This window comes from Helianthus annuus, chromosome 8 (genome assembly GCF_002127325.2).
Source record: "Helianthus annuus cultivar XRQ/B chromosome 8, HanXRQr2.0-SUNRISE, whole genome shotgun sequence".
In the NCBI taxonomy this organism is placed as follows: Eukaryota; Viridiplantae; Streptophyta; class Magnoliopsida; order Asterales; family Asteraceae; genus Helianthus; species Helianthus annuus.
In genome coordinates this window covers 106,053,068-106,068,046 of record NC_035440.2, presented here as the reverse complement: position 1 = coordinate 106,068,046, position 14,979 = coordinate 106,053,068, and the positions used below count along the sequence as shown (strand labels likewise).

The following is a 14,979-nucleotide window of genomic DNA, read 5'->3' as shown; positions in this document are numbered from 1 at the left end:
GTGCATGCGTCTGTCGACTTCGTCTTGTAACGAGTCATGTACTAAGAATGTTAGATCATGGCACGTAGTTCGAGAATATAGGTAATTCCGCTTGAAAGGGTAATTCCGCTTGAATGAGTCTTGCATGTAATTCCGCGCGGAATTAGATTCTGTTTGGAATCTAATTTCGCTTGGAACAGATTCAAATGGAATTATGGGCCTATATATACCCGTTCAAGTGAAATCATTTGTAACGGTTCCGGTTTCAGTGCCGAACTGCTGCCGAAGTGTTGTCTCGCTGTAAATTGTCATCAATTCAATAAATCGACAGTTAATGAGTATATCTTGCTAAATTGACCTCAATACGACTGTTTCCGCCTTTCTTATTGAGCATAAACTCTTCTGAGCGACTCGTTCGGGTCCGTAAACGATCCCACAGTCTTGTGTTTGGCAACAACCCATTGTAGAAAGTGGACACTTGTTGCCATTGATGGGCACAAAATGCAACATATAAATTACATCAATTGTGGCGTAAAACTAACCCTTTTTTAGTACTAATTTTGGAAAAAGTGTGTTTTTGTCTTCCATTTGTATTTTCAGGATTAAATGAGCTCAAATGAACAAAAGAAGCAAAAAGGAACCTAAATCTAACATGAATACAAGAAAAGGAACAAACATGGCATGCCCGACCCCCCGACAGCATCTTCCCAAGCAAAATCAAGAAGACAGAAGGCTGAACGTGCCCCGTGCTTAGTGAGCACGGGGGTGTGCCCAAGTGTCAGCAGAAAAGACAAAGTTGTAGAAGCTTCTATCGCCCTCCACGGGGCCGTGCTCAGCGGACACGGGGCCGTGGTCAACTATAAGATTCGCAGAATCCAGGCAAATCTTGATAGTACAGATATGCTTCTGCACACGGGGTCGTGCTCAGCGGACACGGGGGCGTGGTTAACTAATGCAGATAAACTTCAATTAATGAAGAAAGAGAGAAGGATGGACACGGGGTCGTGCCCAATGGACACGGGGCCGTGCCCGAGCTTCTGTTCAGCCTATAAATAGGAGTTCTTGGATCACTTGCAACTCATCCCTTGGCACACCACCTCTTTCACACTTCACCCACCACCCACCACCATCACAACACCATCATCCACCACCATCATCCATTGTCCATCATAGAGTGTGTGAGTCGTCTCGGGATCCAAGATTGATCGTATGAGTTCTTGACAATCAAAGGCCATGTTTGCCTAAGTCTCTTACATCACTTGTTGAAGATAAGTGTCTAGTGTAACACTTTTTATTTTTAATCTTTTCGCACTTTTTACTTGGTTATGTATTAATGACTTTAATGACTAGTTTCTTATGTTGAAGGTGATTCTTCCTTATCGTTTGTCAGTGGTGTCTTGGCATTATTTTACTGTATATATAAAATAAAAGATTTTTACCATTCATATCTCCACGGTCTATTTGGAGGTATGTTGGCTACCTGGTCGGGGGTTAAGGAAATGGTTTGGTAAGAGTCTTGTCATTGTTCAGTGTATAGATCCTGCAAAGGACCTGGGTCAAATTTAGTAGGACCTCCTTCAATACCCACCGGTATTGGATGGCGGGGGTCTAAACTCTTTGATCCCCTCATAAGTTAAGCTACTATTAATATTTTAACCCGGCTACTTCGGACTGTATCCCTGCTGACTCAGACTACTTAGCCGAGGGTAACGTCACCTTCAAAAGAGGGGCCTACCACAATATGCATTAATAACTTAATTAATTATCTTTCAATAATCCGACCCTTTAGGATTGTATCCTTGCTGACTCAAACTACTGGGTTGAGGGTAACGTCACCTTCAAAAGAGGGGCCTGCTACAATAACTAGGATAATCTCTTAAAAAGTGCAAAGGTGCGGAAATAATCAAAGGTTACACTGTACACGAGTCGGAGCCAAGTGATTCATCTTGTCTATCTGTTTTTATTTTTTTTTTATTTTTCAGCATTTTAGTTAGTTTTTATTTTTTTCTAGATTAAAAACATTTTTCTAAATTTTTGATTTGATTAGACGTTGAGGATAAACCGGTACTAAAAGCTCTTGTGTCCTTGGACGACCTCGGTATCTTGCCAACACTATACTACGCTCACAATGGGTGCAGTTGCCCATATGTGTGTTTGGTGTTAGTAAAATATCGTGTTTTATAAATTTAAAACTTGACTAACGTGTAAAGAGGGCTTAAAATATACTTAATTCCATATATACACCAACCCGCATCAAGTTTTTGGCGCTGTTGCCGGGGACACAAGGATTTTAAGAAAGTTAGGAATCAACGTCCTAATCGTTTTTTCTAAGTTTTTCTGTATTTGTTAGGATTTTCGTAATTTTTCAGTTTCTGCAGAGCTCAGCACGGGCCGTGCCTGGTTGGACACAGGCCGTGCCCAGCATTGTCACTGGCAGTTTTTATTTTCCGAGTTACAGACAGTTGAGCACGGGGCCGTGTCGGTGCAACACGGGGCCGTGTGCAACTCCCCAGTAACAGGGATCTGGAAAACAATCACTGTATCTCCGACCACGGGCCGTGTTCATCTGAGCACGGGGTCGTAGTGAACATTCTGACCAACGTTCTTTTCTGTTTTTATTGCAGGACTAGGAACCTAGGCGCCACAACTTTCTACGTAGTGTATAAGCTCCAGTTCTAGTAGAGACATAAAAGAAACTCTCGAAGAACCCGAACGCTTTCTTAGAAAAAGACTTAAAGCTAAAAACTAAGAGAAAGCTTCGGGAGACCCACTTCCGATGGCGGACCAACGTACCCCCATGGATTACCTACGCCCTACCGTAGGTAATCTCGGCGCCGCTATCAATGCACCGAATGTCGAAACCAACAACTTCAAACTTCGGCCACATTTGATACAAATGCTTCAAAACTCCACAACCTTCCATGGGCTTGCGGACGAGGATCATCATCTACATATTACTAATTTCTTAGAAATATGTGATACCTTTCGGATCAATGGGGCATCAAACGACGCCATCCGCCTTCGTATGTTTCCATTTTCACTAAATGACCAAGCTAAGGCTTGGCTTAATACCCTTCCAGTTGGCTCAGTAACCACCTGGGATGAAGTAGCCCAAAAGTTTCTATATAAGTATTTTCCTCCTGCTAAAACGGCTAAATTAATGACTGAAATTAATACATATTCACAAGAGGATGGGGAGTCCTTATATGAAACTTGGGAAAGGTTCAAGGAGCTACTAAGAAAGTCTCCTCATCATGGTCTTGCGGTATGGCAACAAGTATCCACTTTCTACAATGGGTTGTTGCCACATACTAGACAAACACTTGATTCTAGCTCCGGGGGACTTTTAGGTAATCGTCGCCCAAATGAAATATATAATCAAATTGAGGAAATTGCTCAAACCAATTTTCAGTGGCACACTCCCCGAGGCAATAAATCTAATGCCCCGGGCGCCCATAAAGTTGATGAAAGCACTTCTTTGCAAGCCCAAATTGAGGCCCTTTCTTCAAAAATCAAAAAATTGGAAATGGCAAAAACGGTCTCGGTAATGGCTTGTGAAGGGTGTGGTGGGTCACATGAAAATTGGAGTTGTATGAAAGAATTAGGTGATCAAACGGAAACGGTAAACTACATTGATAATAGACCTAGGCCGTCGGGTCCCCCAACGGGTACCTACAACCAAGGATGGCGTAACCACCCAAACCTTGGTTGGAGAGATCCCGGCAATAGTAGTAACCAACAAAACCAACGAACTAACTTTCAACAACCACAAACTATTTCTCAACAACAAAGTGGACGAGAAAGGCTTGAAGATACTGTATCTCGCCTCATATCCAACACCGAAAAGAAAAACTCGGATCGATTTCAACAATTGGAATCAAATTTTAGAAATCAACAAGCTAGCATTCAAAACATTGAAAAGCAATTAAATCAAATAGCTCAAAATTTCTCCGAGAGACCACAAGGCGTGTTACCAAGTAATACCGAAACCAACCCAAAGGCGCAAGTACATGTCATAACATTGAGAAACCGTACCGTGGGTCCTGATGATGCTCTACTTCCACCAACTGAAGGAAGCCAATCTAAACAACCAACTCCACCCGCGCCCCAACAAGAGAAGGCTTCTCCACCAATTCAAGAGCCGGCTAAGACTCCTCGGTTCCATACCCTGGTCGGTTAATACATCAAAAGACCGATGAGCAATTCGCAAAGTTCGAACATTTACTAAAACAATTGCATGTTAATATTCCATTTATCGAGGTCCTAACTCAAATGCCTAAATATTCAAAATTTATGAGGGACTTCCTCACTCATAAAAGGATAACTGAATCTTTGCAATTAGTTAACTTAGACGAAGAATGCTCCGCCTTACTACTCAATAAACTTCCGCAAAAGAAGCTTGACCCCGGAAGCTTCACAATTCCTTGCTCGATTGGGAAATCTCCCGTTCGTAATGCACTAGTAGATCTCGGGGCAAACATCAACCTCATACCCTCATCAATGTTCAATCGACTTGGCTTAGGAAAAACAAGTCCTACAAAAATAAGTATACAACTCGCCGATAGATCCGTCAAATATCCACAAGGTGTTGCTGAAAATCTACTGGTCAAAGTCGGCGAATTTGTCTTCCCGGCCGACTTTGTCATGCTAGATATGGAGGAAGATACCGAAGTTCCACTCATCCTAGGGAGGCCATTCCTAGATACAGCCCAAGCAGTGGTAGATATGAATGATGGAACACTAACATTGAGGGTTGGGGACGAGGAAGTAAAGTTTGGAGTCGGAAAAAGAGTAGAAGACGAAGACCCGGTCAACTACATGAAGATCATTGACTCAAGTTTGGATGATGCTCTCCGACGGTGTAGCATGGGATGCAAAACATCCCCCTTGGGTAACATATGACAAGGCTTTGGGTCTAGCCAAGGACCCTTATAAACGTGGCGCACCACGGAGGCATTCCGCGGAACTATCCTTAGTTTAGTTTAGATTAATTTTTATGTTTTCTAGTTTAGTTTTAATTTTCAGGAATAAAACACACTCGGGTTGGTGAAGGATAACAAGGGAAACTTGACCAGCGACCCATGCACGAAAACAGGGCCATCCGACAAATTTTTCTTCGTTACAGCAAGTTCAGCACGGGCCGTGCCCGCCCAACACGGCCCCGTGCTGCACAATCTGTAGAAAATGCCCAGTTCAGGTAAACTGGACATGGGGCGTGCTCACTGAACACACCGCCGTGTCCAGGCTTCTGTTACTTTTTACAAACTTTTGTTACTGGCACCTGAACACGGGGCCGTGCCCGGACACCACGGGGCCGTGTCCAGATGCCCAGTAACAGAAAATTTTGCTTTTCACACCTTTTCACACATTGAATCAACATAAAAACTTATTTTTGGGACACATTGAGGACAACGTGTAATTTAAGTGTGGGGGGATGCTAAAACCTTGAATCTTGCAAGTCCTAATTAACAAGCCTTACACAAAACTCTATTGGAACCGCTAATCACCCCAAATTTTTTTCAAAAATTTTCATTTTTTTACTTGTCTAAGTTTAAGTTGGGAATTTCAAAATTCTAAAAAGGTTACATTTTCATAAATTTACAACCGAGAGCGTGATAAAAAGAACCAACATAAGAAAATTATGAAACGGCATGACAAGCTTAGTTAAAATTTGATTATATATACTTGATCACATAAAACCCGTTCCCACAAAAGTGAGTTTTGAGCCTTTATTGAGCATACAAATACATATCTTTAAACTAAATGCTCATTTTTCATTTCTTGTGTAAATAGCCGCTTGGTTCTCACGACTCTAGAACTTGCCAAGACGATACATTCCCGGTCCTTACCAACTTAAACCCGAGTAAGTAAATGATGGAGGCATTAGGACTAACCCTTTTTATTTCTACACCATTATTTTTCTTTTTTTTTTACCACATACCCAAAATCCCCCTAGTTAACCCCTTTGAGCCTAAACCTTTTCATTTCATAACCCAAACCAAACACCCTTTACCCACCTAAACCCTTTTTTTTATTTTAAACCTTTTATTTTAGTAACAGAGCTCGGTTTTTAGTACGACTTGATTCTTCCTAAAAAAATGATGAAGTCAAAGAAATAAACAAACAAGTTTATCAAAAATAACTTTGTTTGAAGGAAATACTTAATCAAAATAAAAAAGTTTTGAAAAATATCGAGTCTTACGAAAACCGACGCTTTTTACGCTTTTCGCCCTTTTACTAACTACTAACCCAACCACCCACCTTTAGCCCAAGCCTAACCCGTCACCCAAAAAGTCCTCTTGATATATACAAAGGTATATAGTTAAAAAGGAGGAGGATTGATTGTTTGGCAAGCTTATGGTAGGAGTAAGTTCCATGCCGCTCTCGAGTGATTCACTAAAAATACACCTTCGGCCGAGTGTTGAGTGATCCCCCGTGAGGTACGTGAACTCGTATATAAATGGAATTTTAAAAAAGGCATGTTATGCCCTAATAAGTAATTTATCTTATGAAATGTTTTTAATAAATCATGACGAATAGGATTGTAAATAAATAAAAATAAAACTTAATAACGAATCTTGGAAATCTCGACACTCTATGACAAGCCCAAAAACCTTCTCTTCTACCCATTCCATTTGGGAATGTCAAGCCACATTATAAAGAGTTTTGCTTGAGGATAAGAAAAGATTCAAGTGTGGGGGTATTTGATGTGCACAAAATGCAACATATAAATTACATCAATTGTGGCGTAAAACTAACCCTTTTTTAGTACTAATGTTGGAAAGAGGGTGTTTTTGTCTTCCTTTTGTATTTTCAGGATTAAATGAGCTCAAATGAACAAAAGAAGCAAAAAAGCCAACTAAATCTAACATGAATACAAGAAAAGGAACAAACGTGGCATGCCCGACCCCCCGACAGCATCTTCCCAAGCAAAATCAAGAAGACATAAGGCTGAACACGCCCCGTGCTCAGTGAGCACAGGGGCGTGCCCAAGTGTCAGCTTAAAAGACAAAGTTGTAGAAGCTTCTATCGCCCACCACGGGGTCGTGCTCAGTGGACACGGGGCCGTGGTCAACTATAAGATTCACAGAATCCAGGCAAATCTTGATAGTACAGATATGCTTCTGCACACGGGGTCGTGCTCAGCGGACACGGGGGCGTGGTCAACTAATGCAGACAAACTGCAATTAATGAAGAAAGAGAGAAGGATGGACACGGGGCCATGCCCAACGGACACAGGGTCGTGCCCGAGCTTCTGTTTAACCTATAAATAGGAGTGCTTGGATCACTTGCAACTCATCCCTTGGTACACCACCTCTCTCACACTTCACCCACCACCCACCACCATCACAACACCATCATCAATTGTCCATCATAGAGTGTGTGAGTCGTCTCGGGATCCAAGATTGATCGTAAGAGTTCTTGACAATGAAAGGCCATGTTTGCCTAAGTCTCTTACATCTTTTGGTGAAGACAAGTGTCTAGTGTAACACTTTTTATTTTTAATATTTTCGCACTTTTTACTTGGTTGTGTATTAATGACTTTAATAACTAGTTTCTTATGTTGAAGGTGATTCTTCCTTATCGTTTGTCTTTGGTGTCTTGGCATTATTTTACTGTCTATATAAAATAAAAGATTTTCACCATTCATATCTCCACGGTCTATATGGAGGTATGTTGGCTACCTGGTCGGGGGTTAAGGGAACGGTTTGGTAAGAGTCTTGCCATTGTTCAGTGTATAGATCATGCAAAGGACCGGGGTCAAATTTAGTAGGACCTCCTTCAATACCCACCGATATTGGATGGCGGGGAACCAAACTCTTTGATCCCCTCATAAGTTAAAATACTATTAATATTTTAACCCGGCTACTTAGGACTGTATCCCTGCTGACTCAGACTACTTAGCCGAGGGTAACGTCACCTTCAAAAGAGGGGCCTACCACAATATGCATTAATAACTTAATTAATTATCTTTCAATAATCCGACCCTTTAGGATTCTATCCTTGCTGACTCAAACTACTGGGTTGAGGGTAACGTCACCTTCAAAAGAGGGGACTACTACAATAACTAAGATAATCTCTTAAAAAGTGCAAAAGTGCGGAAATAATCAAAGGTTACACTATACACGAGTCAGAGCCAAGTGATTCATCTTGTCTATCTGTTTTTATTTTTATTTTATTTTTCAGCATTTTAGTTAGTTTTTATTTTTTTTTTCTAGTTTAAAAACCTTTTTCTAAATTTTTGATTTGATTAGACGTTGAGGATAAACCGGTACTAAAAGCTCTTGTGTCCTTGGACGACCTCGGTATCTTGCCAACACTATACTACGCTCATGATGGGTGCACTTGCCCATATGTGTGTTTGGTGTTAGTAAAATATCGTGTTTTATAAATTTAAAACTTGACTAACGTGTAAAAAGGGCTTAAAATATACTTAATTCCATATACACACCAACCCGCAACCGTAAGACGGTGATGGGGACACTTTCTCAGTAGCTCCTTGAACCTTTCCCAAGTTTCAAATAAGGATTCCCCATCCTCTTGTGAATATGTATTAATTTCAGTCATTAATTTAGCCATTTTAGCCGGAGGGAAATACTTATATAGAAACTTTTGGGCTTGTTCATCCCAGGTGTTTACCGAGCCAACTGGGAGGGCGTTAAGCTAAGCCTTAGCTCGGTCTTTTAGTGAAAATGGAAACATTCGAAGGTGGATGGCGTCGTTTGATGCTTCATTGATCTAGAAGGTATCACATATTTCAAAGAAATTAGTAATATGTAGATGAGGATCCTCGTCCGCAAGCCCATGGAAGGTTGCGGAGTTTTGAAGCATTTATATCAAATGTGGCCGAAGTTCGAAGTTGTTGGCTTCGACATTTGGTGCATTGATAGCGGCGCCGAGATTACCTACGGTGGGTCGTAGGTAATCCATGAGGGTACGCTGGTCCGCCATTGGAAGTGGGTCCCCTGAAACTTTCTCTTGGTTTTTAGCTTTAAGTCTTTTTCTTAGAAAGTGTTCGGGTTTGTCTAGGGGTTCTTTTACGTCTCTATTAGAACTGGAGCTCATACACTACGTGGAGAGTTCAGATGCGGCGCCCGAGTTCCAAGTCCTGCAATAAAACAAAAAAGAACGTTGGTTAGAAGCTTCACCACGGCCCCGTGTTTAGATGAACACGGCCCGTGGTCGGAGATACAGTGATTGTTTTTCCGGATCCCTGTTACTGGGGAGTTCGACACGGCCCCGTGTTACACCGACACGGCCCCGTGCTCAACTCTCTGTAACTCGGAAAATAAAAACTGCCAGTAACAATGCTAGGCACGGCCCGTGCTGAGCTCTACAGGAACTGAAAAATTTAAGAAAATCCTTAAAAAACAGAAATATTAAAAAAAACGATTAGGCCGTTGATTCCTAACTTTCTTAAAATCTGTGTGTCCCCGGCAGCGGCGCCAAAAAACTTGATGTGCGTGTAGTGTAATAGATTTTTAATATATATTTTAAACCCTTTTAAACTTTTTAGCCAAGTTTTAAATTTATAAAACACGATATTTACTAACACTAAACACACATATGGGCAAGTGCACCCATCGTGGACGTAGTATACTGTTGGTAATATACCGAGGTCGTCCAAAGACACAAGAGCTTTTAGTACCGGTTTATCCTCAACGTCTAATCAAATCAAAAATTTAGAAAAAGGTTTTTAAACTAGGAAAAAATAAAAACTAACTAAAATGATGAAAATTAAAATAAAAATAAAACAGATAGACAAGATGAATCACTTGGCTCCGACTCGTGTACAGTGTAACCTTTGTTTATTTCCGCACTTTTGCACTTTTTAAGAGATTATCTTAGTTATTGTAGTAGGCCCCTCTTTTGAAGGTAACGTTACCCTCAACCCAGTAGTTTGAGTCAGCAAGGATACAATCCTAAAGGGTCGGATTATTGAAAGATAATTAATTAAGTTATTAATGCATAATGTGGTAGGCCCCTCTTTTGAAGGTGACGTTACCCTCGGCTAAGTAGTCTGAGTTAGCAGGGATACAGTCCTAAGTAGCCGGATTAAAGTTTTAATAGTAGCTTACTTATGATGGGATCAAAGACTTTAGACCCCCGCCATCCAATACCAGTGGGTATTGAAGGTGGTCTTACTAAATTTGACCCAGGTCCTTTGCAAGATCTATACACTGAACAATGGCAACACTCTTATCAAACAGTTCCCTTAACGCCCGACCAGGTAGCCAACATATCTCCATATAGACCATGGTAATATGAATGGTGAAAATATTTTATTTTATATAGACAGTAAAATAATGCCAAGACACCACGGACAAACGATAAGGAAGAATCACCTTCAACATAAGAAACTAGTTATTAAAGTCATTAATACATAACCAAATAAAAAGTGCGAAAAGATTAAAAATAAAAAGTATTACACTAAACACTTCTCTTCACCAAGTTATGTAAGAAAATTAGGCAAACATGGCCTTTGATTGTCAAGAACTCTTACGATCAATCTTGGATCCCGAGACGACTCACACACTCTATGATGGATGATGGATGATGGTGGTGGATGATGGTGTTGTGATGGTGGTGGGTGGTGGGTGAAGTGTGAAGTGTGAGAGAGGTGGTGTGCCAAGGGATGGTTTGCAAATGAGCCAAGCACCCCTATTTATAGCCTGAACAGCAGCTCGGGCATGGCCCCATGTCCATCCTCCTTCTCTTTCTTCATTAATTGCATTTTTTCTGCATTAGTTGACCACGCCCCCGTGTCCGCTGAGCACGTCCCCGTGTGCAGAAGCGTATCTGTACTATCAAGATTTCCCTAGATTCTGCGAATCTTAGAGTTGACCACGGCCCCGTGTCCGCTGAGCACGACCCCGTGGTGGGCGATAGAAGCTTCTACAACTTTGTCTTTTCTGCTGACACTTGGGCACGCCCCCGTGCTCATTGAGCACGGGGCGTGTTCAGTCTTCTGTTTTCTTGTTTTTGCTTGGGAAGATGTTGTCGGGGGGTCGGGCATGCTACGTTTGTTCCTTTTCTTGTATTTATGTTAGATTTAGCTGCCTTTTTGCTTCTTTTGTTCATTTGAGCTCATTTAATCCTGAAAATAGAAAAGGAAGACAAAAACACACTTTTTCCAACATTAGTACTAAAAATGGTTAGTTTTATGCCACAATTGATGTAATTTATATGTTGCATTTTGTGCACATCAAAGGGAAATTTGTTGCACTTTGGTGCATTCCCGGTGTAAGGCTTCCTGCCGGTATCGTTTGTGGTGGTGGTAACATAAGCCTTCGCCTCTTTGACTTCTTTCAAGTATTGCCCCTTGTTGTTATTGTTCTTTCCCCGAGAACCTTTCTTGAAGTCGGAGAACTTCCTTTTGTTGGAAGTCGAAGTCTCCACAGTGGTTTCCTTTTTGTTCACCCTAGACTCATCAAACTTTCCTTGACATAGTGCCTCCTCAGTAAGTGCTACAGCCAAATCAATTGCTTTGCCGATCTCCGTGGGCTTAGAAGTAGTAACCAGACTTAGTATTTGGGGGGCAAGTCCCCAGATGTACCTTTCGATTCTCTTGTATTCGGGATCCACCAAGTATGGGACTACACGAGATAAATCATGGAATCGCTGCGTGTAACCCGCAATATCCGGACCTATCATTTTCAAATTCCAGAATTCCGTTTCTAACTTCTGAATTTCTGACCTTGCGCAATACTTTTTCCTCATCAATTCTTTTAGTTCCTCCCAGGTCAGGTCGTACGCAGTAGCTTCGCCTTTAGTTTGGACCTGGAGGTTCCACCAAGATAGTGCCCCATCAATGAAGAGTCCAGTGACATAAGTAACCCTTTGTTCAGCAGGGCACTTGCTCATTCGAATGACTGAGTTGGTCTTCTCAGTCCAGCGAACGAAGGAAACAGCACCTCCCGTACCGTCAAAATTTAGAGGTTTGCAGTCTAAGAACTACTTATAAGTGCAACCTGGAATTATCATATGCACAAATTCAAAAGTGAGTATCAAGGGCACGATTAGAATAGATGAGAGTATCGCGCAGGTTAATGATTGACCAAGCATTACCAGTCGGGGGGTTGCCTCCAGTAGTACCTCCTGTTCCACCGCTTTGTTCCATGCGGTTGGCTTCGTGTTGGGCTATTGCCTATGAGATACGTTCATTCAACTCTTCTTGTGTCGTAGGTAGCGGGTTAGTGTTCGTTCTTCCACGGCGAGGCGGCATTGTCTTCTAGATAAAATATCGATCTCCATTAGACACATATTTAATAATAAATATTGTCAAGTATATATATATATAAACACATCGGGTTTATATAAATAAGAAATGTATATAAGCATATATGATATCATCACACGATCATAAGCATACATGCACACACCAATCATCACCATGGTCGTATAACTCAACATGTAGAATAAAAACACAGCACCATATCATAACATCAACCATAAGTCCACCATGTCATAACAACATCAACTACAATATCATCACATCACCATAATATCAACCCCAACATAAAAGAAATACAATGTGAAATACAGAAAACATACTTTTATACATAACGACAACTTGTTACATTTGTTCATGAAGATCAAAAGGACTTAGGGATACATATCCCTAGTCAGTACAAGTCACAATACAAAAGTAAGATTTTCTACTACATTGTATCTTCATGTCTTCCAGTTGTCTTCAAAAGTCTTGATCTTTATAAGCCTTGATCTTCACAAAAGTGATAGTCTCCCCAAAAGATAGCTATATACATACGACTAACATAAGACCAACATACAACCGACAGACTACTAGCGTGGAGATGGCGGGGGTGGTGACTGTGGTAGTGGTGGTGGTGATGGAGGGGGTGACGCTGGTAATGGTGGCAGTGGTGATGCAGGTGGTGGTGGCGTGATAGCGGCCCTGACCGCAGCTAGCTGGGCATCAAGCTCTAGAGTCCTATGGAAGAGTATGGAAAACTGGATGTCGTAGGATATCATCCTATCCTCCATGGTAATCGGAGGAAAGTGAGAAGGATGATAAGGGTCCGAAGGGTCCATGCCCGGTGGGGGTATCCCGGCATATAATCTAACATAGTCGGAGGCAAGTCCTGCGGACTGAGATGGTCCCGCAGCATAGGGGTCCTGGGGTGGATGAGATAACGGCTGATATGATGACGGTCCAGTCTGGTAATGAGGTGGGGGATACATGGAGTGTGGAAATCCTGGCAAATGCATGGGGTCAGTAGTGGGGGTAGGTGGTACAGTAGCATGGGTGGGTAGTACAGTATCAGGGGATGATGCAGGGTTGTGAGTAGAGGGAGCAATACTAGACGCGGTGGATGAAATATCAACAACAGACACGACCGAAGAAGGTAACTCAAGAATAACAATGTCATGAACCTCTCCGTCACCAAGATCATCGTCAAGATGCTCGACATGTATCACAGGGATGTCGACATCATCGTCGTCCTCGAGATCAACAAGTGGGACAACAGCTAGCGGTACTGCTAAATGCACGATCATATGCTCACCCTCCGGGTGGCCGTAGATAATCACATCATGAAGTGGCTGATGCATAGCCAATACGTCGTCCTCAGGTGGGGCGGGATCCTCAACGGGATCAATGAGAGCGAATGGTTGGAAATCATCCAACATATCATCATCATCTGAAAAGTCCTCATGCTCGGTCTCGTCATTCGACGAAATGATAACGACATCCTGCTCGTAGTCGTCATCCGATACTAACGGCATCGGGTCGATCTCAGAACTGTCCGTCGAAGGAGACACAGTCCTGGCAAATAATCCGTATGATATGCATATATGTTTGTTAGAAAATGTATTATTACTTATGACATATTCCATGAAATCACTATATATCTCATGCAATGTTTTGTTCTCATGTTTCACATGTAATCCTTAGTGTTTTCAAGTCTATTCCTTATTGACTCTTATCCGTTACTTATGATTGAGCCCGCGTGATAGATCCTCATGTTATAGTGACACAATGAAAACCTTTTGTCATTTTTGTCATACTTTTGAAATCACTTTTGTAATGTTATCGACTTTGTTTTCATGTGTGAGCCCCTCGGTGATTGTAGACCAAACTTTAATAAAAGTTTTCCCCGATTCACTACAACCGGAGCGCTGATACCAATTTGTCACACCCTACTAGTAGCATAAGCGTATTGTGTGTGACGTAAGAAAGGTAATCATTGCATCCAAATGAGTAAACATAATAAACCACAACGATGCCATATATATATTGTTCTCCACAAAAGATTACAAGTTTTCCAACATAGTTTCCAAGTTTCAACAACGTTTGACATAGCATGTTCTAAGTTATTTTACACATAACAAAAGGTAGTTTTTGACATAAAACATTGTGAGGTTTTGTCCCCTATATACCCATACGAGGTTGGGATATAAAAGGCAAACCCTCCAAAAGTGGCCATCGTTGTCATTGACTTTCCCATTTCCCGTAGTGAATCACCGGCTCAAGACCTGTTTCCTGAGATACATGTAGTTTTAAAAAGTCAACAAAAAGTTGAGCGAGTTCATGCAGTTAATGTTATCATATGAAATCTTTGCATTCTTGTATTGAAATCCAGGTATGTTAATAGCATATATGGAGTTTAAGGACCTATCAGTGGGTAGCGAGCCCCTGACATTATGTACCATAAGTTACGTAACCAAACCGAAACAACTTTGACATTTTCTGGGATCACAAAAGCACTCCTATGGCCTATCAAAGGAGTGGAGCGTGTCTCAAACTCAATAGATCTACACCTTTTGCACCTTGGTCACCAAGTGATTAATGGTTACTATGTTATCATCCTATTTATGTACATTCATCGTGTTATCATCTAAACCCATAGCTAACATACCCATAGTTTAACATGTCTTTCCCCTCGACTGTTTTAAAAACAAAACATTGAAATCGTTGAAAGGAGGGACATGAACTCACAAATTTGCGTTCCGTGTATTATGAAATCGAAGTGAGCGTCC

At 41.5% G+C, this 14,979-nt stretch overlaps 2 non-coding genes across 2 annotated transcripts; one reads left to right on the top strand and one right to left on the bottom strand.

The window, feature by feature from the left end:
• Positions 1-3,133: 3,133 nt before the first annotated feature.
• Positions 3,134-3,240, bottom strand: LOC118481399. Its single transcript, XR_004865606.1, has one exon. It is a non-coding gene; the product is annotated as a small nucleolar RNA R71 (small nucleolar RNA).
• A 5,206-nt stretch (positions 3,241-8,446) lies between these two features.
• LOC118481368 lies at positions 8,447-8,553 on the top strand. Its single transcript, XR_004865575.1, has one exon. It is a non-coding gene; the product is annotated as a small nucleolar RNA R71 (small nucleolar RNA).
• Positions 8,554-14,979: the final 6,426 nt, after the last annotated feature.